This window comes from Pleurodeles waltl, chromosome 5 (genome assembly GCF_031143425.1).
Source record: "Pleurodeles waltl isolate 20211129_DDA chromosome 5, aPleWal1.hap1.20221129, whole genome shotgun sequence".
Taxonomy (NCBI): domain Eukaryota; kingdom Metazoa; phylum Chordata; class Amphibia; order Caudata; family Salamandridae; genus Pleurodeles; species Pleurodeles waltl.
The window spans coordinates 234920665-234944709 of NC_090444.1; the positions used below are offsets into that span (position 1 = coordinate 234920665).

At 45.4% G+C, this 24045-nt stretch overlaps 1 long non-coding RNA gene across 1 annotated transcript; it reads left to right on the forward strand.

Annotated features, from left to right (window-relative positions):
• The first annotated feature begins 22685 nt into the window (after nt 1-22685).
• On the forward strand, nt 22686-23139 carry LOC138297239 (uncharacterized). The gene is made up of 3 exons (XR_011203959.1): nt 22686-22736; nt 22940-23002; nt 23083-23139. It is a non-coding gene; the product is annotated as an uncharacterized lncRNA (long non-coding RNA).
• Nucleotides 23140-24045: the final 906 nt, after the last annotated feature.

Below are 24045 nucleotides of genomic sequence, written 5' to 3' on the forward strand. Positions count from 1 at the left end.
GGGAACCTGCCTTGCGTTAATTATATGCAAGGTAGGCGTTCCCTTCCAAAAAATGACTTTAAGGCCTGTGCGCCTTATGTATACACTGGCATCATTTTGACACACAGGAGGGGGTGGGCCTTAAAAAACGGCACCCAGCCTGATGGGCACCATTTTTTAACGCCTGGGTCAGGGCAGGCGTTAAGGGACCTGTGGGCTCAGAAGGAGCCCAGAGGTGCCCTCCCCTGTCCCCAGGGACACCCCCTGCCACCCTTGCCCACCCCAGGAGGACACCCAAGGATAGAGGGACCCATCCCAGGGAAGGAAAGGTAAGTTCTGGTAAGTATTTTTTTTTTTTAAAGTTTAAGTGGCATAGGGGTGCCTGATTTGGGCCCCCCTACATGCCCCTATGCCCAATGACCAATCCCAGGGGACAGAAGTCCCCTGGGCATGGCCATTGGGCAAGGGGGCATGACTCCTGTCTTTGCTATGACAGGAGTCATGTCAATGGAGGTTGGGCGTCAAAACAAATGGCGCAAGTCCGGTGTGAGGCCTGATTTTTGCTTCAGACCTGACTTGCACCATTTTTTGACACACAACCCCATTTTTCCATACGCCGGCGCTGCCTGGTGTGAGTCATTTTTTTTACGCGTACCATTCCGCAGCGTCGGCTAACGTCATTCCATAAATTAGGCGCCCGCATGGTGCGTTGGAATGGCGTTAGCCGGCTGTAAAAATTTTGACGCACAACTGCGTTGGTGCAGTTGTGTGTCAAAAAGTATAAATATGGCTCTTAAGATTTCAGGATTGCATAACATTGGTTAGCGATAGTCACTGGAAATCTCAGCTGGAAAAATTTCTCTTTCGCTCATTGTTTGTATTGTCTATAGTCAAATGTTGACATTTCCAAGTTCTCACCCAGGAGCCCTGGGCATCTCTCTTAGAAGGGATGCGGCATAAACTGATTTCCTTAACTCTCAGGACCCCCATTCCACTGCCATCTTTTACTCCCTTGTCAGACTCAGCACATCATCACCACTGCACAAAACACCGGGAATTACGCCATTGGCTGGCAGGTGGGGAATGCTATTTTTTGCACCTCCACCTCAGGGATCCTCATCCAATACCAGGCACACCAAGCCACACAATAATCTTGCCTTAGAAAACCAATAAAAAACCATGGTAGTACAACACCATGTACTTGCCGGCAGCCACAATCTGATCATAAGAACTCACCGTCGACTGTAGCTGGGTAAGTCTCCTCCCAAACCATCACAGTAGAACCATTGTTAGAGAAGGGGACAGCAGGATCTCCACTGCCGTTATATTATTCCAGAGGAGTCCCTTGGGGATTCTTTGAGTCGACAAGTAGCAAGCTGTATTCAGTTGGAAGTTGGGTCTCGGTAGTGCTGGAGTACTTATAATAATGAAAATTAATGCAATTAACATGTAGAAATAAAAACGTGTAGGCCTCAGACAAAAGCTGTATTTTAAACGCAGTTGTGAGCAGTAGGCTATCATAGCTACACACATCTAGTTAGAATAACTTGTACAATGCATTTTCTTTTCTTTTCCTTTTACCCTGACTTAACTCTGGAGTGTGAATGTTCAATTTTCACAGATGATAATGTGCTGAGAAATGCTTGTTTTAGGAGAAATTGTTACACTTCAACCTTCCATAGGCATAGTTTTCATGACATATAATAATGTACTAAAATGCGTACTTCAATTTCCGTAGAATATTTCATGTGAACAATAGGGCTGTTAATTTAAATTGGTGAGAAACACATTCCAGAACGCTGCAATGTAGAGGCCTGACCGCGAACTGCTTTTGTCTTGTAGTCAGTGCATAGATGAATCATACTCCAACTAGCTAAATGTAATTATAATGTACTTTGTTAGAAGTTCAATATTTGAGAATCATTGTCTTTAGATTGCTTAGATGACGGAAGCTTTCCTGTTCCCATGGCGACACCGCTGCTAGGTTGGTCAACCTGCCGTGGATGGCAACATATTGTAGTGAACCATTCATATGAAATGTTATAAACATGTGTGTTCCTAGAATAAGAGAGCACTTTCTGACCCACACTCTTTGCTGATTCCAGACTCTCTGCAGAGCCCTTTGCAGATGCTTCTTAGATTCATTCTGAGAGACCCTTTTATTTACCCTTGCCTGAATCTATGCTGCTCTGAGCCTCTACTGGGTTTCTTGAACTTTTCTTTACAGGAACGTCTGTTTCTTGATCTGAGATTTAATGCTAAAAGCTTCTTGCTTTTACCTCTCTAATTTAGAGCTCTTTATGGGTTCTAACTAATTCGTTTCTCTAATTTTCCACAGCTTAAAATAGCGACTTTTTCTTTTTGGAACACCCTATATGCATTTGCTCAGATATTTGTATTTATAGATTAGTTTGTGCTGAACAATAAAGATTTACTAAAAGATGTTCAATAAAGGTTTCAAACTTAGGTCAACTCCCATCATTGACTGTTAAAGATTGAAATTTAAACTGTGATGATTAGTTGATCTGATTTGTAGCTTCTGACTATTCTCGTCTACAACAAAAGGTCTGTCACCTGGGCCCAGGTGAGAAAACAGGGACTGTTGATTTGATGAGTTTGTAAGATTTACACTGTAAACCAAAATATTAATTTAAGGTCGCCTCCTCCACAAAAGATGGTAGTAAGAGGACAGTTTACGTAACAAGAAAGAGAAGCTGTAGTAATTAAAAATTGCCTGAGTTAGATAAATACCCATGTCCCATTGCCCAAAGCCCAAGTTTGAAGATCAATGAAGGGTGATTTTCTGAGGCATTTTCAGGTTGCCGAACCTCCAGTTCAGGTGTAGGTATCAATAGGGTTATCAGTCGAAATTGATTATTGATTATTTTGGTCCTATTCAATTATTGTCATTAATGAATGTGTGTTGAATAAATTACTGAAGCTTATGAAATTGGTTCATGATTTGCTGATGCTCATGCACTTTGATTGAAGAAGATAAAGACAGTATGGACTATGAAGTAGTCCAAGATTCCGGCATAGATAAATAAATAAAGAGTTGATTTATTTTCCGCTAATGATATGTGATGCATTGTCGACTACACTTTCGAGACCGGGACAGTAACAATTTGTTCTGATTGTTCTAATATTGGTCAATGTTAGTGGAACCTGACACAGTGACACTGCATTGATTCAAGTGATTTCTCACTGGTTGAGATTTCATTGGTGTGCATTAAAAACTCATTTTGATTGAGAAACCTCAGAGGGTGTAAAGGGGGACAAAAACTCTTTTAAATTGAGAGAAGTCATAAGGTATAATGTTCTTTTTTGTTTACCTTTAAAGGAGCAGACAAAGATTGTTATTTTATGTTGCATAGATTAGTAGAACTGATGCTTTAACTGAATATGAAGAAATTGTGAAGGAGAGTGAGCCACTGCAAGGAGCAGGTTGTTGCATCATACTGTGCCGCTCTGGTATTTGGTTGGTTGGTGTGAAGCACCGCGCAATGATCGGTTGGTCGGATTACAAAGCCGGGATAAAACTGTGAGTTGGGCTTACTGAAAATTCATAGATATGGAACAGAATCAAAACATTGAAGATTTATATGTTGTTGTTTGTCATTTGTTGTTTTAAATTCAAAATCATGAACATTTTGAAAGCTATTTGAAGTTTATTGAGAGGTGATGTGACTGATGCATTATGGAAGGGACAAGAAGCACCTCATCAAGGGTACGTCAGTTTACCATATGATGATTGAGGAATGATTACACACATGTTTGGCTTCACCAGTGGTGCAATATCACTGAAAAAAGTTTTCCTAGATGGGGTACATTTAATTTGGGGTCACGCTGACCATCCATCATCTTGCTACTCCGCACTGCTGGGGTGCATTGACAGCTGTTCCAGGTTCCCATTGCTGGGGCACACTCACGTTGTATTTTGGTCATTTGGCATTTGTCTCTGGGGAGAGTTGCTGTGGATTGCACTCACTGGGCATTACATATCCTATAACCCTCTCCTGGAACCTTACCTGTTGTCAACAAGCAATACTTAAACATGTTTCAGTCACACTCGGGGACGCATCTGGGACATGCCCCAGCATAGCCCAGGCGAAGTGCAGGCACATCTGCATCCGTCACCCTTCTTTGTATTTGGATCTGTAAAGGTACTGTTGTAGTTTTACGGCCACTTTCATTGCCAACAACTGTCCTGGGCTAGATTCGTCCTGCTGATGCATCACCTTACCAGTTTGTGACATCTGATTTTCCAGTGGGCACTTTTTATCTATTTTTATATTTTTTATCGTTTGGGTTGTGTCATGTTTAAATGATAATGTCTTGTCCCCGGAGGCTGTGTGTGATGATTTTAACAATACTCTCATGTTTTAAGCTTTTTACTGTTCTAAGATTGACTAAAATATAGTCGATATGACTCGTATGCTCTGGTCTGCTGTTTTCTTTGCTTATCCGAACACATGGAGGAAATTATGCCAGAATCTGGTGGAGAACACAAGGCCAGCTTACTGATCAGATCCTGGTTCATAGCAATGTCAGTCAGGGCTGTGTCATTTCTCCCACACTTTTTTCAGTATATTTAAACAATATTGCTGTCTTTCTCAGTCAGAATCCATCTGATGCCCTACAGTGACCGGAATCAAAATCCCTATACTTATTTTCGCTGATGACAGTGTGTTGATGTCTAAAACCCCTAGTGGGCTGCAGTTACTGCTGAATAGATTTGAGGGGCTGTGTGATTCATGGGCGTTTGAGATCAACACAGTGAAAACTAAATATATATCCTTTAATGAGCATAAATCATTTAAGAGTCAACTAGTTTTAGATGGCACATTTCTTGAGAAAGTCGACTCTTTTGACTATTTGGAAGCTAGATTGTCCTTTACCATGTGGTAGAAGTATCACTTAGACAAAATGGTTAATAAACACAAACATGTATCAGGTACCATCACGAAGGAACACTGAGCATCCTATGCTAAAGCTACTAATCCAGTTTTGCAAGTATATGAGGCTAAAGGTGTAGGATCCGCCTTATACGGAGTGGAATTTTTGGGGCTTCAACAACTGCACATGTCTAACGAGGACTGACGATAAATTCTTGAGGAGCAGTGCCAATCTTCCTGCGAGCACTCCCTTACTCCTGTTGTACTTTCATATGGGTATCAAAAGCAAAGCAAAATTATGTCCATTACTCTATTAGAGAACATTATCCTTGATTTTCAAATGCAATAGTGCTTGCAAACTATTCTGGGGGATTATCACAGTTCCTCTAGATAGGAAATTATATTTCTAAATCAGGATTGGTACCCTACCCTTTATTGATTTCCCGTGTAAGTGGAAAGCTGTAGACTCTTTACTATGTCCAGCTTGTAAAAGAATGAATGAATCTGTGCCTCATGTATTTTTTGCCTGTCCAGTTTATGTTAGACCCCGTCTACTGTGGATGGAACCCCGATGTAAACAGCTGGGTACATACAGTCATTTGGCCGCACTTAGACATTTAAAGTCGGATACCCGTTCCTTCTTCGCATGTTCTGTTGCTAAATTTTTGGGGCATGTGTGGTCCATAAGAAGAGTGGTGACTCTCTCATAGTTGGAGAGAACGCACCTTGAACTTTGACTGTGTCTGAATACTGGTTTGTTCATTTTACTGCTATATTTAGTTAGCCTTTTATTTACTTGTTTTTGTAAGATTTCATGCATAAACCATGGTTATATCATGGTTTATCTTTGATACATGTATATCTTGAGCACTGTTGCCTTGACATTTATGATTATTTGTGTTTGCCGCTACTTGTATTTTACTATTACTCAAATTTTATATTGATACTTTGGATCATTTGAATGCTTTGATGGATCATTGCTGGCTCACCTAATATGAATTGTTTTCTCCTTATATTTTTATGGCATGAGTGCTGAAATAAAGTTATTTGAACTGAACTGAACATCTAATTTCAATTTGAGAATTATAGACAGACTACAAGAAACACTTTGTGACGTGAAGCCTCCTACTAGACCTACGCAATTTGAAGTACTAAGGGGCATATTTATACTCTGTTTGCGCCGGAATTGCGTCGTTTTTTTTTACGCAATTCCGACGCAAAACTAACTCCATATTTATACTTTGGCGTTAGACGCGTCTAGCGCCAAAGTCCATGGAGTTTGAGTCATTTTTTAGCGTGGACACCTACTTTGCGTTAATGATATGCAAGGTAGGCGTTCCCGTCTAAAAAAGTGACTCCGAGGCATGTGCGCTGTATTTACACTCCCGGGCAAAATTCACGCCCGGGAGTGGGCGGGTCCAAAAAAATGACGTACGGCCACTTTTGCGCCGTTTTTTTGCGCCTGGAAAAGGCAGGCGTTAAGGGACCTGTGGGCTCGGAAGGAGCCCAGAGGTGCCCTCCCATGCCCCCAGGGACACCCCCTGTCACCCTTGCCCACCCCAGGAGGACACCCAAGGCTGGAGGGACCCATCCCAGGGACATTAAGGTAAGTTCCGGTAAGTATATATATATATTTTTTTTGTGGCATAGGGGGGCCTGATTTGTGCCCCCCTACATGCCACTATGCCCAATGACAATGCCCAGGGGACAGAAGTCCCCTGGGCATGGCCATTGGGCAAGGGGGCATGACTCCTGTCTTTGCTAAGACAGGAGTCATTTCTATGGGGGTTGGGAGTCGAAAAAAATGGCGCAAATCGGGTTGAGGCGAAAAATTTGCCTCAGCCTTACTTGCCCCATTTTTTGGCGCCCAAGCTCCATATCCCCCTACGCCGGCGCTGCCTGGTGTACGTCGTTTTTTTCCACGCACACCAGGCAGCGCCGGCTGCTAACGCCGGCTAACGTCATTGATTAAATAGGGCGCCCGCACGGTGCTTCAGAATGGTGTTAGCCGGCGCTAATTTTTTTGACGCAAAACTGCGTTAGGGCAGTTTTGCGTCAAAAAGTATAAATATGGCCCTAAGTGCTTGTGCGAAGATGTCTTTCACTAGGGATAGAGAGAAATACTAAAAAGGAACTAGAAGAGCAATGAGAAATCACAAAGATGCAATATGGGGTGAGCAACACATGAAAAACCCAAAAAGAAATAGATTAAGGGGAAAAGGAGACAAAAGATTAAATGAAGTCAGCACTGATACTGATTCAGGAGATTATATTTTGGATGAGTTATTAGCTGCATGGCCACCACCACCTTGGCTCTTGTGACAGATCCTGATGAGATGATAACTAATGATATGACAGTGACTACAGCCCCTGTTGATCCCAACACATATTAAATTGAAAGACCTTTATGAATGACCCAACATGTTGTAGCACCACCTATGATGACACAGACTGTTATGATAACCTATTGTATAACCCATGCTACTTAATAATGTTCCTGCCCAAGTTGAGGATGCACAAGCAGTGATGCCTGCAAATGTTACTGGTTCTGGTGTAACTGTACCAGCACCTGTCACTACAGTACAGCCAGTTGAGATGAGGCCACTAAATGCTCTGAATAATATTATCCCAAATGCAGTAGCTTAAGGAGCTGTTGAAGGAGCACCTGCTACAGGGTTGATCTCAGCTTCACAGAATTCATAGATTGCTCTATGGACACCGCCACAGACTATTCAGTGATTAAGGGAAGGGGGAGAATTATAATTATGACACAGGCAGCATACGGTGAGACAAAAATTTTTTAAGATGGAATTTTTCCGCGTTGGTTTGGGGAGGCCATCAGAAGCAGCATAAAGACAGAATGCAGAAAACCCAAGTACTAGTCAGAGTGCAGACAGGGAGAGACCACTAAATGTCTCAAGATTAAAAATAGTATTGGAGGGAAGAATTAGAGGGTGTTTGGATCTTGAACATGTGAATCAGCACCAAGAAAAATAAATAATTTATGTGTGTAAAGAAATTACTAGGCGAGCTGCAACTATACATGACAAGCTGACTGACTGAGCAAATAAATATTAAGTAAATCTCTCAAGAAGCATCCCATTGCAGAAAGGTTTCAGGGTACATTTGGATGATGAATCAATTGAGACAATACATTTTTCAGGAATGAGATTACACATTACCAAATCAGTGAAATGTGTCCACAAAGGGAGTGAGGAAATTAGAAAGCAAATGAAAGAGAATTACCAGGTGGAGGGTATGTCCATGTGCCTTGGTGTAGGGGAGATCTTGCAACATTCACAAACAATTACCCCAAATTGAGAGAAAATTCTATGCAGTGGTACACACAGGTTGAAAGGTTTGTGAAGATTTTGAAAGTGTTGTGGAACTGATTTGAATACATTCTTTGACATTGTTGTTCTAAAATGGCTTGTGGTCTGAATGTAAAATTGCTGCACATTGGCCAAATTCAGAGCCACCAAGAGATGTTCGCACTAATGCACCATCTCCTAACATGATGGACAAGTACAATGAGATAATTACTTTCTTTAGAGTTCTCCCGAGGATTTGGATTATGTGATGTTGGACAGGATGAAGCAGGAGGCAAAAGGGTCTGTGTTTGAGTATTAAGAGAAGTTGTTGAAAGCGTTTCTGCAGCATACAGGTCAAACGCATCTTGAGCTGAATGACATGAGATTCTGTATTGCACAGTTTGTTCTCATTTTGAGACCTGAGATTAGTCAGCATATAAAGCAGAATGTGATTTGTTGACAGACAAAGTCATTGAATGAGATTCTGAAATATGCAAAGTATTTTAGTGATGAACAGGAGATGAAGCAGAAAAAGCTTTAGGAAAAGTTCATGCTGGCACAGACGTAAATGGCTCAGAACTGCTTTCTGAATCAGTCATTTGCAGGAAAAGTTGGTGAAATGCAAGGTGTTGGTTTTCAGATTGGTTTCAAGCTAAACCGCAAGGTGTTCAAGGAGGTATGGTTACTTCACAGGGTAGGGGTTGAGGAGTTCCAGTTGATGTAAGTGCTGGTAGTACATTTTGCAACATTGAAGGAAATGGCTCTTGCCCACTTCTGTTAAAGGGTTGGGCTTTAGAAGAGGGAGTGTAGGGTTAATCCAGACAAAATGAATGCTAATAATCAAATGCAAACAGGAAATGAGAGCAGATGCAGATGCAGAATGTGACTGTTCAGCAAATGCAAGTACCAGTGCAAAATTAAGTTCAAATGATGCAGGTCCCACAAGCCCCTATGGCTCAACAGAATATGGGTAGTCCTAAAATGAACATGAACCAGATGCCCTGAGTAAATAAAAATGAATTGCAGATCCAGAATCAAATGCAATTTAGCAGTTTCCTCTGATTCACAATGAGAGCTTTGACTCTGAGATATTGCAATGACGGTGACTGGGAGGAGAAGCATATTATGTGCTTGGTGCAGTCCCCTTCTTAATGGCGGCCGCTGCGCGGCGTCTAGTGTGACCCCGACCTACTTTGGGCCAGGAGTACACTTCGGCTCCACCAGCCTGCCTCCGTGCCCCTGACCCCGCCGTTTGCTGCAAGAGAAGTTCGAGGCCCTCCACCACCCGCAGGCACCAGCCTGCGAATCATCCCTGGTGCCTAGTGGTAGGTGTGTCTAGTATACCGTGTATTTCGTTCCATAGCTCATATTTCGTTTTTTGTATTTCATTTTTCATTTTTAATACTTTTTTTTGCCTAATCTGTGCCCATTTTGTGCTCCGCTTTGTATTTGCCCTTTAATTGTGTCCGTTTTCTTTTCCTGCTCTCGCCGGTTCCATTAAACCCAGCCTCTGCGTCCCCTGCGACCCTGCCCCCTTGCGCCCCTATTGGACACTCCCTCCCACCTCCCACCTCCTGCCTCCCAGCTGCTCCTCCCTCCCACCTCCCCTTCTTAATGGTGGCTGCACCGCTGGCGCGCCAGGCGTGTGCCAGAGGCAAGCCCGTATGTGCCCGTCTGCGCCTGGACCGCGCCCATCCTCGTCCCCATGGTCCACGCTTCTCTGATCCCCCCAAGCACCACTATTCCTCCACAGAACGCCTTGCTCTCAACCCAGGCCAGGACCCGGCCTGTTCCCAGGCCAACCCGAAACACACACATGGACCTTTCACATGCCACTCATGCCATTTCTCCTGCACTCACACCAACATCAGCAACACCAACAAGTACCGCAACAACACTAAACCCCGCAATCTCCTTAACTGCATCCTCCTTAATACCCGCTCCGTCCACAAGCATGCCATCGATCTTTGGGACCTGCTCTCCACAAACTCTCCTGACATCGCCTTCCTCACTGGAACATGGAAGAACTTCTCATCAGAACCCGACATCGCCATAGCCATCCCAGAAGGTTACAAAATCACCGAAGAGACCGCACCAACAAACCAGGAGGAGGTATTGCCATAATACACAAAAACTCCATCAAAATTTCAACCAACACCAACGACACCCTAGACAATGCAGAACACCTACACTTTCAAATACACATCAACACCAACACCACCCTTAGAGGAACCCTCATTTACAGACCACCAGGTCCCCATCCCCTATTCTGTGACACCATCGCCGATACCATCAGCCCCCACGCCCTCTCCTCCACAGACTACATACTCGTTGGTGACCTCAACTTTCACCTGGAAAACACCCACGACTGCAACTCCACAGCCCTGCTGGACAACCTCACGAACCTCGGCCTCAAGCAACTGGTTACCTCACCCACCCACTCAGCGGGACACACGCTAGATGCCATCTTCACCTTCAGCAGCCACATCACCTTCACTCAGACCACCGAACTCCACTGGACTGACCACCACTGCTCCACTTCTCCTTCATGAAACCCACCACCAACAGCACCCTACACCCCACCACAAGTGGAACAAGATCTCCAAAGAACACCTGATCTCCAACCTCGCACAAGCTCCACCTCCCATCACCAACGACCCCAACACTGCCGCCCTCAACCTCACATGATGGCTAAAACATGTGAAGACTCCCTCGCCCCTTTGAAAACAAACAACAACACTGTACCATCAAGACCGCCCCCTGGTTCACCACAGAAATTCAGTTTTCCAAACGAGAACCACCAACTGATCCGGACCAACAAACGGTCCTTCTATAAAAAAATAGATAGACAACAACACACACAACAGCAAGGAACTCTTTGCCATCATCAAAGAACTCACCAAACCCAAATCATGCACCATCGACCCTCCACACTCCCAAGACCTCTTCAACTCCCTCTCCAAATACTTCCACCGCAAAATCGCAGACATACACGACAGCTTCACATCATCAGCACCCACCCTCACCACCACTGATACAACCAACACCACAACACCCTGCCGCACCAACCTACTGAACACCTGGACCCCCACCAATGATGAAGAAATTGGCAAAACCATGAACTCAATCCGCTCAGGCTCCCCAACAGACCCTTGCCCCAACCACATTTTCAACAAGGCCAGCCAAATCATCACTCCCCAACTCCATGCTGTCATCAACAGTTCCTTCAACACCGCAACCTTCCCAGATATTTGGAAGCACGCCAAAGTCAACGCTCTTCTCAAAAAACCCAAAGCAGACCCTGAAAACCTCACAAACTACCGACCCATTTCTCTTCTCTTCTTCCCCGCAAAGGTCAATGACAAGATAGTAAACGTACAACTGTCTCACTTCCTAGAAGAGAACAACATACTCCGAGCCTCCCAGTCTGAATTCTGCAAGAACCACAGCAATGAGACCGCCCTCATCGCCTGCACAGATGACATCGGGACCAGAGTGGACAAGGGCGAGACCTTCGCCCTCATCCTCCTAGACCTCTCTGCAGCTTTTGACACTGTATGCCACCAAACCCTCTGCACACGCCTTTTCAACACCGGAATTCGCCACAAGGCCCTGGACTGGCTCACCTCCTTTCTCTCCGAAAGAACTCAAAGAGTTCACCTCCCTCCTTTCCGGTCTACAGCCACCAAGATCATCTGTGGGGTCCCCCAAGGATCCTCCCTCAGCCTCACCCTCTTCAATATCTACATGGCTCTTCTCGCCAACATCCTCCACCCCCACGGCATTACCATCATTTCATACGCTGACGACACCCAGATCATCATTTCACTCACTAGGAACCCAGCAACTGCCAAGAAGAACCTGCACGCCGGTCTCCTCGACATAGCCAAATGGATGACAGCAAGCCACCTCAAATTGAACTCAGACAAAAAACAGAGATCATCATCTTCGGCCCCAACAAGACAGCATGGAATGACTCCTGGTGGCCCACCACCCTCGGACCACCCCTAGCACCCACCACCTGCGCACGCAACCTTGGCATCTTACTGGACTCGTCTCTCTCCATGACCCAGCAAATCAACGCCATATCATCCTCTTGCTTCAACACCCTTTGCATGCTACGCAAGATTTTCAAATGGATCCCTTTAGAAACAAGAAAAACAGTCACCTACTCCCTCATTAGCAGCAGACTGGACTGCGGCAACGCCCTCTATGCAGGGACCACAGCCAAGCTTCAAAGAAAACTCTAGCGAATCCATAACGCAGCCGCACGTCTCATCCTCAACCTCCCTCCCACGAACTCATATCCACCCACCTCAGATCCCTACACTGGCTGCCCATCAACAAAAGGATCATTTTCAAAATCCTTGTCCACGCTCACAAAGCCCTCCATGACACTGGACCGGCCTACCTCAACGAACGAGTAAACTTCCACATACCAACTCGGCAGCACCGCTCCGCCGTCCTCGCCTTCGCTACAGTCCCCCGCATCCAATGCACCACTTCCGGTGGCAGATCCTTCTCCCACCTCACCGCCAAGACCTGGAACTCCCTCCCAACCAACCTATGCAAGACCCAGGACCTCCTAACCTCCAGAAAGCAGTTAAAAACATGGCTTTTCGAGCAGTAACCGCCCCTCCTCCCAGTGCCTTGCGACCCTACCGGGTGAGTAGTGCGCTTAAGAAATGATTTGATTGATTGATTAAAAGTACCCAAGAGTGGACCATTTGTAGAAGGCGAGGTAAATAGCTGCCAAATGTAATTTCTTTTTGACACTGGTGCTACCCTTTCCACTCTGAGAACAGCAGAAGTCCCAGACCTACCCCTCTCAGGAAAAAAGATCCAAGTTGCAGGAGTTACAAATAAACAAGTTACAAATCCAGTTTCAAAAGAGGTCCCTGTAAAAATACGTTCATTTAAAGAAAATCACGAGTTTGTTGTGTGTGACTCAAGTGTTGTAAATGTGGGATCTCACAGGATGTCATCAGACTAATGCAAGTGTAGAATCAGTCTGCATCATAATTAAGCCCAATGCAGCTTTGAAGAGAACACCACTATATAACATGACCCCAGAAATAATGGCAGGGTTAACATCAATAATTGAAGACCTGTTACAAAAAGACATTTTGAGAAAGATAATCAGGAGTTCCTGCGACTCACCATTTATGGGATTACAAAAACCCAATCACAAATTTAGGATGATCCAGGATTTGCAAAAGGTGAATTACATTGTCTTCCCAGGTTACCCTAGGCTACCAAATACAGCCATCATTCTTTACCAAACATGTGTGGCAGAATGATTCACAGTCATGGACGTTTGTCAGGCTTTCATTTCATTTCCCTGGCATGAGGAAATCCAATTCCTATTCTCATTTATGTTGCTAGAAAAATTCTTAGCATGGTGTTGCATCCTACAAGGGTATACTGAGTGTCCTTCCATCCTTAATTCAATTTCCTAAAGAAATATCTGGAGACATTAAACATGCCTTGTAATTTGGTCTTTGTGCAGTATATTGATGACATACATAGGAGAAAATTATAAACAGGACACTATTGCTCTTTTAAATCACCTTGCTGAGAATAGATATTATGTTTCCCCAAGTAAACTGCAGTACTGTCAAAGTGAAGTCCAATATTTGGCCATATCATTGAAAAGGGAATGAGAACAATGTCACAAGAAAGAGTGGAGGCAATAAGTCCTCTGAAAATGCAAAGTGAAGTCAGAAAGTTCCTGTTGATTGTCTACTCTAGACAGTGAATACCCAACATTTCCTTGGTGGTTAAGACCCTTCTGAAGCTGACAAACAAAATGTGTCTGATCTGCTTCAATAGGACAACAAATTCATGAAAGCTTTCCTAGAGCTGAGGGAAAGCCTCTGCCTTGCCCTGGCACTAGGAATGCCTGATTACAGTCAGAGTTTTACCTTGTTTTGCAATGAGAGGGAGTGCTACACTCTCTCAGTGATTACTCAATTGCATTGCAATACAAGGAGGCCAGTGGCCTACTTTTAAATTACCCTTGACGCTGTCGCAGCAGGGCTGCCTGGTTCTCTAAATTCGGTGGCCACGGTGAATACCAGTCCCGAAAGTATAGTGATGGGAAATCCTTGAACTGTTATGGTCCCTCACTCAATCGACATTTTGCTTACCAGAACCAGAACCCACTACATGACTAGTTCCACACTGACAAGATATGGGAAGCAGGTTCTCGCTTCTGAAAACGCAGCATTGAAACATTTCCAAGTTTTGAACCCCAGTACCCTGCTTCCCCTGCCTGAAAGTGATGTATCTGATAAGTTTGAACATGACTGTCTTGATGCCATGGTTTTATGCACCAAGACAAGAACCTGACATCAAAAGCTAATCCTTTAATTAGCCCTGATTATGTACTGTTTGTTGATGGCTAATGTTTAATAACAAGTGATGATTTTCTAAGAGCAGCTCATGCTGTTTGAACAATACAAGAGATTGTGAAATATTCATGGCTTCATAGGTTGGTTAAACACCAGTTACACTGAGTCATGTAGGAAGATCTCATGGTCACTTCAGCCAGATGCAGATGGACTTTAGGAAAATGCCTATTTATAATGGGCTGAGATACGTTCCGGTTATAGTATGCATTTTCTCTCATTAGGTGGAAGCCTTCCCAACAAGGAGAAATGCCATTCTCACTGTAGCTAAACTGCTTTTAAGGGAACTGGTACCAAGGTACAGAATACTCTGAAGTCAGATTGAGGGACTCACTTTAACAGTGAAATCATTAAGATATTGTGTGCTGCATTACAAGTGGAGCAGAAAGTGCATTGAAGCTATTGAGCAGAGACTTCTGGTATAGTAGAGTAAATCAATGGTACAATCAAGTCCCGATTGGCAAAAGTCTGTGCATCCACTTCAATGAAATGGCCTGATGCTTTACCTTTGGTGCTGATGGGCCTTTGAAGTACACCTGACGGAAAGACAGGTTTATCATCTCATGCTGTCCTCACGGGAAGAGCCATAAGACTGCCTGCCGTACCTGCAAATGCACTTGTGAACATAGCAGATGACTTAGTACTCAGTTACTGCAAAGGATTAACTGATGTGTGCATTCTGTCTCTCAAAAGGTTGAAGTTGTCACTGCAAATCTGCACCAAGAGCAGTTCCACGATTTAAACCCAGGGCTCAGGGTCCTCATCTAGAAACAGGAGAGAAACCTACCTGGAGCCAAGGTGGAAAGGCCTATTGGGTGATTTTAATCATGACTACTGCTGTCAAATGTGCTGGAGTGCCAAACTGGATGCATGCTTCGGATATACTTAGAAAAAAGAGATCCATATGAAAAAGTAGAGTTCTAGGAGTCAGAATTGAGAACACTGGTGACTGTACAACTACAAACTGTGCAAATTGCACAAGGAGCAAAACAGAAAAAGACATGACAGGAGGAAGAAAGGGGTAAAGAACTGCAGACAGGTGAAGAAATCCAATTATTGGCTATCACAGAGAGGCATTGGAGCTCTTGGAATAGAGGGTGGAGAATCAAGAATTCAAACTCAAGTGACATTTGAGACACTTTCAGAGTGACAAGAAGGTCCAGGAGAAGAAACAGGTGCTGAATCAAGAACAAAAAGAAACACCCACGATGCTAAATGGCCAAAGGTCAAGTGGTATAAGTGACACAAAAGTCGATCAACTCAGAAGATCCATAAAAGGCAGAGTACCTTGTTGGGGGTACTCATCACTTGAATAGATTTACTATGTGAGCTAAATGGTAAGTATCTCAATATCAGTTTTACTTGATTGGAATAAAGAACTACCTGACCCACACTGAAGGTGTTTGAAAATTCAGTCAGGGAAACCTACTGAAAACTCATTGAATGAACTCTGCTAATAGTTTGAAATAAAAACTGATAACTGTAGAAGACTGGCTCTCTATGTAGTGTGCCAAACCAGGAACACTGTGCAGACAGCCCAGGCAAACACAGGGTGGTTTACAGAGATAAAAACTAGACAACCTAATGCTCTAATTTTTATGGTAGCTTGGTCGAGCGGTTAGGCTAATCTTAGAGAAGTGCAAAGATTTGCTGTACTCACAGTAGCAATTAAGAAAGACACACACTCAAAGGAATAACTCAAGACCAATTTAGAAAACTTCTGCACATTTTTATAAAATTTTGAAGACCAAGAGTATCAAAATCACGTAACTACTTTTTAAGTTATGATTTTTCAAAGTTTAGAAAATGTCTTGTTCTGTGCGGAATTGCGCACCGTAGGAATCAATCAGGGAAAACGTTAAAAATTCATATAAAATCAGGCCATGCGTTTATCAATGTCTCCTTTTGCTTTTAGGATGAGGTCATCAAGAAGTCCTGTGGGCGAGCTGGAGGAGTTTGGGCAGTTCCCGGTTTTGGCAGGAAGAGCTGCTGGAAAGTCCTTGGAGCTAGTGCAGGACCACTGCTGACTTTCAACCAAAGACCCCATTTCTAACATTGGTGGCAGCGGTGGGATTTGGACTTGTATTTGTACTTGACATACAGTGATTAAGTGTACACGGCTGTTTTGATCTCAGACCGCTACGTGACCACATACTACTTGGTTGGTGATCTTTAATTTTTCTCTTTGGGATTCCTTTTTGTTCTACTTCCATGATTTTGCTGGTCCCTTGACTGATTCTTTCTACTTCATTGGGAACTTGTTTTCTGCCGTTGGAACTTTGCCCTTTTTGCCATCATATCTCAATCTGGAGATGCAACAAGTGGAGCTGTGTTTGAATTAGGGAAACTGAAGAGTTACTCAGTTGCTCAATTGAAGCAGTTCTGTGAAGATCTTGCCTGTCCCGTTAAGAGCTCTGTCAAGAAGGGGGAAATGCAAGAGGCATTGAGGGCCTGGGTGACAGCCAGGGAAGCTGGGGGCACACAGAAGATATGGATGGGGAAGTGCAGAGTCTACACAGTGGTGTAGTAGAGGTACCTGTTACACCTGGGGGGAGGGTCTCCAGGAATGGTAGCAGTAGGTCCTCTAAGGGTCTGACTCCTAAAGATGTGCAGGACAGACAGGCAGAAAGGGCTCGCCGGTTGGAGGCTGAAAAGTTGAGGATGCAAAGGGAGTTCGACGAGTGGAAAAGGGACTTAGAGAGAGAAACTACGATTTTGGCTTATGAGCTAAAACTGGAAGAGCTGGAAGTCAGGAGAGCTGAGTCCAGCTGGAATGGTGGCAGCAACAATTTTATATCCAGTGCTGCTGAAGAAGTGCACATGCCCAGAGATGTGGTGCCCTACTGGAAGGAGGGAGTTAACACATGCCAGGAGGTTCAGGTGTATGAGTTAGCTCCAGTGATGCACAGGGTCCCGGAGGTAGATTGGGGAACTGGCATGGGGAGTCATATTCCTACTGGTGGGAAGACACTCTACTGACTCTAGGTGAGAGTGACAGGGAGAGGGGTTCCCCCCAGGTAGAAGTCCTGGTTAAGACATCTCAGAAGAGTGTGGGTTGAGAGTCAGGGATAGTCAGGTACTGTCTCACCAGTCTCAGGAGTGTGATGTGGGATGCTTTTTCAAAGCAGAGTCACTGGACGGTTGGGTGAAGGGTACTTTGGTTAATTCATGTGAGGGGCTGAGTGATGTAATTGCTGGAGAGCAGATGTCTAGTCCTTATTTTCCAGAGCTATGCAACACCCAGTGGAGTGTGAGTTCTCTGACCCCAGGGAACTTACACTGGAGGCAGACCTTTGGATGAGTACCAGAGAGTCTGAAGAGGCATTTGGGGGTCATCCTGAGAGGAGTGGTCTAGGTAGTTCCCAACCAGGTGAGGTAGGGAAGGATTGTAGTGTCCCAGGTAGGTCCCAGTATAGTGGGATGGGTCAGGGACCCCATGTCCAGTCTCAGAGGAGAGGGAATGGGGATGGGTTGAGGCCCAAGGTGTCTGAGATCCGGTCCCAGGTCCTGGAGGGTTCTATGAGGGAACACCAGGAGGGGAGCCTAGCCTGTACCATACGGCCATCTGTTGAGGGAAACCCCACAGTGTCAGGAGAACTTGGGGGCCGGCTGTAGCCAGCGTCCCACCAGTTCTGGTGTCTGGCAGTACCACTCCTAGTGAGGGGATGCAGCAGTCCAGACAGAGGGTTGAGAGGGGGTTGCGGACCCCAGTGGAGAACCTGGAGAGTCAGGGGTCAGCTCTGAGAGCAGAGCCTCCCAGGAATGACCTTGGTGAGACCATTTCTGGGTTGGGGGGAATCTAGACTCTGTCAGATGGGCAGAGGTCAAGAGACCTGCACCAGCCAGACTCTTGTGTGGACCTTGGGGACGGTGCGTCCCTTGAGGGGGGTAAGTGTGCCCCCCTGGAAGTCCTGGTGTGCCAGGCAATGGTTCAACCGCAGGGTGGTGACTCTGGGTTGAATGATCAGGTTCAGGGGGTAAACTCTGACCTGATGGGGGTAAGTGTGCTCCCAAGGAAGTCCTGGTGCGCCAGGCAGTGGTTCAACCGCAGGGTGGTGACTCTGGGTTGGATGACCAGGTTCAGAGGGTAAACTCTGACCTGGTCGGGGTAGGTATGCCTCCCAGGAAGTCCTGGGTTGCCAGGCAGTGGTCCAGTCTGTGAGTACAGACCCTGGACTGGAGGATCAGGTGCAGGGGGTAAACCCTGACCTGAAGGGGTGGGTGATTTGCCCAATCACCCCCCCTGGTGTGATTTCAAAGGGGGGTGCAGAACCCTGAGAGTAGGGGCAGGGGAGAGAGAGCCTCACCCCTAGCCACAGTGCAATCTAAGGGTACAGACCTTGGATTGGAACGCCAGGTTTAGGGTGACCCCCTGAACTGGAGGAAGGGGCTATTGCTAACAGTGCCCCTACCATGTTGTCTTCTGGGAGGGCCACTCCTTGTAGGGGGGTGCAGGACCCCAGAAGGGAGGGCAGGGGGAGGGAAGCCTCACCCCTGGCCCTGGTCCAACCTGAAGGTACAGACTCCAGGTTGGAGGACCAGTTGCAGGTTTACATCCCTGGCCTGGTGGGAGAATTGTGCAGGACTGCTTCTACAAGCACCATGACAATTTTGGACTCTGGGGGTGCCGCTCCTGCAGGGAGGGTACAGAGCCCCAGAGGGGAGGAACATGGTCAGGTTGTCATCCCTGACCTGGTGGAAGGGAGAGTGGTCAAAGGGTGTCAGGCACCTGGGGCTACCGTCCCCCACGCTCCACAGTCACAGTGAGAGTTGTCAGGGGTCACGGTGGCTTGCTGTCCTGGTGAACAGAGTTGCCCCTGGGGGGAAACGAGAGTCACACCCCAGTGGTGGAGTGGGCAACACCAGTGTATCGGCCCTGGTGGTGCTATCTGCCCATTGGGATACATCTGTGAGCAAAGTTAAGTTAGGTGCTGCACAGATGGTATCTGCAGATGTGGAGAAGGGTTCCCCATGGGTTAGCTTAGTGGGCCCTGAGAGTATGGACAGATGGATCCAACTGGAGTCAGGAAGGCGTAGAACTGGAACATGCCTCTGCTGTTGTGGGCCTGGGTCCTTGTTCTATTGCCACAATCAGGGAAGTACATCAAGGTATTGATTGTTCTCCCTTGGCTTTAGGCTCGTAGGGGGTTGTGCTGGACTTTTTTGCTTATGCAGGGTCATCCCCAATCTTTTTGCCTCCTGCCTCCTATTTTTGTCTGACCTGTTGCTGTTGGCTTTTGAACTCTGAGCACCTTACCACTGCTAACCAGTGCTAAAGTGCATATGCTCTCTGTGTAAATTGCATGTGATTGGTTTATCCATGATTGGCATATTTGATTTACTAGTAAGACCCTAGTAAGGTGCACTAGAGGTGCCAGGGCCTGTAAATCAAATGCTACTAGTGGGCCTGCAGCACTGGTTGTGCCACCCACATGAGTAGCTCTGTAATCATGTCTCAGACCTGCCACTGTGTGCAGGTTTAACTGTAAATTCGACTTGGCAAGTGTACCCACTTGCCAGGCCCAAACCTTCCCTTTTCTTACATGTAAGGCACCCCTAATGTAGTCCCTTGGATAGCCCCAAGGGCAGGGTGCAGTGTATGGTTAAGGTAGGACATATAGGCCCTCATTACAACCCTGGTGGTAAATCCCGCTTACCGCTGTGCTGACGGCCGTCACGATACTGTGACCGCGGCGGATATCTTTCACAGGTATTACAACCCACATCTAGAAATCCGCCACAATACAGACACCCACACAAGTCCGCCACACCAAAGGTCAGTGATAAACTGGCGATAGCAAAACCTACACCGTCACGCCAACAGAACTACGCCCACACAATCACCACCCACGAATCAACGCGACGGTCATTCAACCGTGCTCAAAATACACACACACTTACAAAACACAACCACATTGGACAATTCAAAATACACACACCTGATACACATACACACACCACACCCACACACCCAATACAATATAAAATGCGCACCCACATTACCCACAACCCCTTACAACTACTTGTTTGGAAGAAGCCCAGACAGAGAGAATAGCAAACACTACGCCAGCATCCACAGGCACACAACACCATCACTCATACAAGATCCACACACCTCAAACAACACACACCAACACATCCCCCCACACATCACAACAGATAGCACCTTACACATCACCCACACCACATCATGGCACCTCAAAGACACCCCAGGTTCTCTGAGGAGGAGCTCAGGGTCATGGTGGAGGAAATCATCCGGGTAGAGCCACAGCTATTCGGATCACAGGTGCAGCAGACATCCATTGCAAGGAAGATGGAGCGAACGTGGAGAATTTTCGACAGGGTCAACCCAGTGGGACAGCATCCAAGAACACGGGATGACATCAGGAAGAGGTGGAACGACCTACAGGGGACGGTGTGTTCCGTGGTATCCAGACACCAGGTAGCAGTACAGAGGACTAGTGGTGGACCCCCACCTCCTCCCCAACAACTAACAACATGGGAGGAGCAAGTCTTGGCAATCATGCATCCTGAGGACCTCGCAGGAGTAGCAGGATGACTATACTCTGGTGACCAATGTTCCCTGTAAGGCGTGCGCGCGCACCTTTCCTTCCCCCAGCGCGCAGGCCCCTTTGGCAAGCGCGCACGTTCTTGCAACGTCGCTCCCTGCATCGTGCGGCAGAGAGGACGTTAGCACTGCGTCTACAAAACAGAAGCAGCGCGAGGACAGGGTCACTCTTTGCCGCCGACGAGCAGGAAGGGCATCTTCAGGACGCAGGTTTGCAGGTAAGGTATTATCACTTTCTCAGCTCAAATAAGCCTTTTAGAGCGATAGTCGTGCTCTCCTATTGCAGAAAATGCTCATATTTGAATCTGGATTGAAGTCAATGAAAACAGCGTTTAAAGGCCGCAGGGAGTGTTTTAAACATCATTTGGCGTACTTTAGCATACAAGCGAGCAAGTGATATTTATGTTGAAAAGTAATGGTTAGAGAGCTAGGAAATGCTTCAGAACAGTAGAAAATGTGCTGTTATCAACTTTTCCATCATTGTCATACTTCATAGTTGTTTATATGCATTATCACTTTCTCAGCGCAAATAAGCCTTTTAGAGCGATAGTCGTGCTCTCCTATTGCAGAAATGCTCATATTTGAAACTGGATTGAAGTCAATGAAAACAGCGTTTAAAGGCCGCGGGGAGTGTTTTAAACATCATTTGGCGTACTTTAGCATACAAGCGAGCAAGTGATATTTATGTTGAAAAGGAATGGTTAGTGAGCTAGGAAATGCTTCAGAACAGTAGAAAATGTGCTGTTATCAACTTTTCCATCATTGTCATACTTCATAGTTGTTTATATGCATTATCACTTTCTCAGCGCAAATAAGCCTTTTAGAGCGATAGTCGTGCTCTCCTATTGCAGAAAATGCTCATATTTGAATCTGGATTGAAGTCAATGAAAACAGCGTTTAAAGGCCGCGGGCAATGTTCCCTGCAAGGCGCGCGCACACCTTTCCTTCCCCCATCGCGCAGGCCCCTTTGGCAAACGCGCACGTTGCAACGTTCTTGCAACGTTGCTCCCTGCATCATGCACAGCAAGTGTGACAAGACAACAACAGGACGTAAAGGCACCTTCATTGCTCATTCACCGTCTGAATGGACAGAACACTTTTTTTTGTCCGCTTGCCAGAACGAACCAGTAGGTCTAAAAAAGGCTCACCCTTATAAATCCGATTAGTCATAGCGAGTGGCTGAGCAGATAACTTGAGGCCTGTAAAGGCCGCATCATCGAAGGACTAACACATGATGTAGGTTTCCAAACAGACGATAATATGGAACCAGAGTTCATCTAAACTGAAAGCCCAGGTAACTAATCATTTGCTCTGGAACTGTCATGAATAATGTTTTTGTAACTCCTATAGCCTAAGCTAAATATCTTCTTTCCAATTACAGCCAGTCACCATTTGCATTTGAACAGGCAGGCGTGAGTAAAGACCAGGTAAATCTGTAGACGTTCCAGGTGGGATTAAGGGTCTCTACATAAATCCCGTTCATGATCCACACCTTTGCTTCTATTACAGGTTTGTCGGACCGAGCAAGTTAAAGATTTGAATGGACCGACATGTGTAGAAGCATAAGGACCAGGTAATTATTTGGTAGGTTCCCCATCTGGGTCACCTTGCACATTATAATATGACAACATGATGTAACCAACTGTTAACCATCTTTTCTTTTGCTGCAGGCATCTCAGACAGTACTGGTCATTATTTGGTAGATTTCACTTGTGATGCACCTAGTACATTATAAAATGAAAACATTCTTAAACCCTTTTTTTTGTTCTTTTGCAGGCTTCTTAGACAGTTCTAACATTGGTTAGAAAAGGCAGACGTGACTACAAGCAGAAAGACCAGGTAAATATTTAGTAGTTTTCCCTTGCACTACATCTTGAACACAAGCATGTGCTGTAACCATGTTTTTTCTTCTATTGCAGACATCTTAGACAGTGTTACATCGACAGGCAGGTGTGAGATCAAACAGAAAGGCCCAGGTAATTGCTTGCTACATTTTCCAAGAGATAGCTCAGTCTTGTCTGGTAGATTGCATTCAATAGCATAAAAAACAACTTTAAATAATGTTCCTCACTTTAATTAATGTCCTTTTTTTGTTTTGCAGGATTTGCGGCACAGTAGGCTCAGACTGATTGCAACCAAAATATTCAAGCGCAAAGCTGTAACTTCATCAGAGAGCAGTGCTTCACCACAAAGGAAGAAATGCTGTCTTGTGTTCAAAGAAGAATGGCTGAAAGAAAATGTGGAGACTGAGACACAGAAGTCCAGGAGCAAGGTTTGCGTACAACTGGGAGAGCTATTTCTATACAATCCAGAAGTATGCCTGATTTGCAAAGTATGTGCAGAAGCAAAGATCGCAGGGGACTTTTCTACTGGGAAGAAATGGAGTGATGGCTGGAAGCTGGACTACATGAAACGCCATTTATGTAGCAGAGTTCATGAATCTGCTTTGGTGACACTGAGAAATAAAAGTGCTGCTGCCAGGCTGGGTTTTGGAGTGCGCACCATGCTAACGGAAACTGCCAGTGACAGAGCAAACAGACTAGAAGTAGTTGAACGGCAAAGATCCCTGCCTGAAGAGATAAAGATTCTCATCAACAATGTGTTGCTAGCAGTCAAAATGAACACATCAATGTTATCTGTTCAAGACATCCATGACCACGTTGCATTGTATGTGAAGATACCAGACAGCTGGAGGAGCAAGAACTATGCCTTTGAGTTTTTGGAGGCCATCAACAGCGTAATACGCTCTGACCTCATGGCAGAACTTCGCAGTGCTCGGTATCACACATTGATAATTGATGAGAGCACAGATATTTCAGTTACAAAAATGCTCATCCTCTACTTCAAGTTCCGATCTGTAACATCAACAGAGCACAAAACAG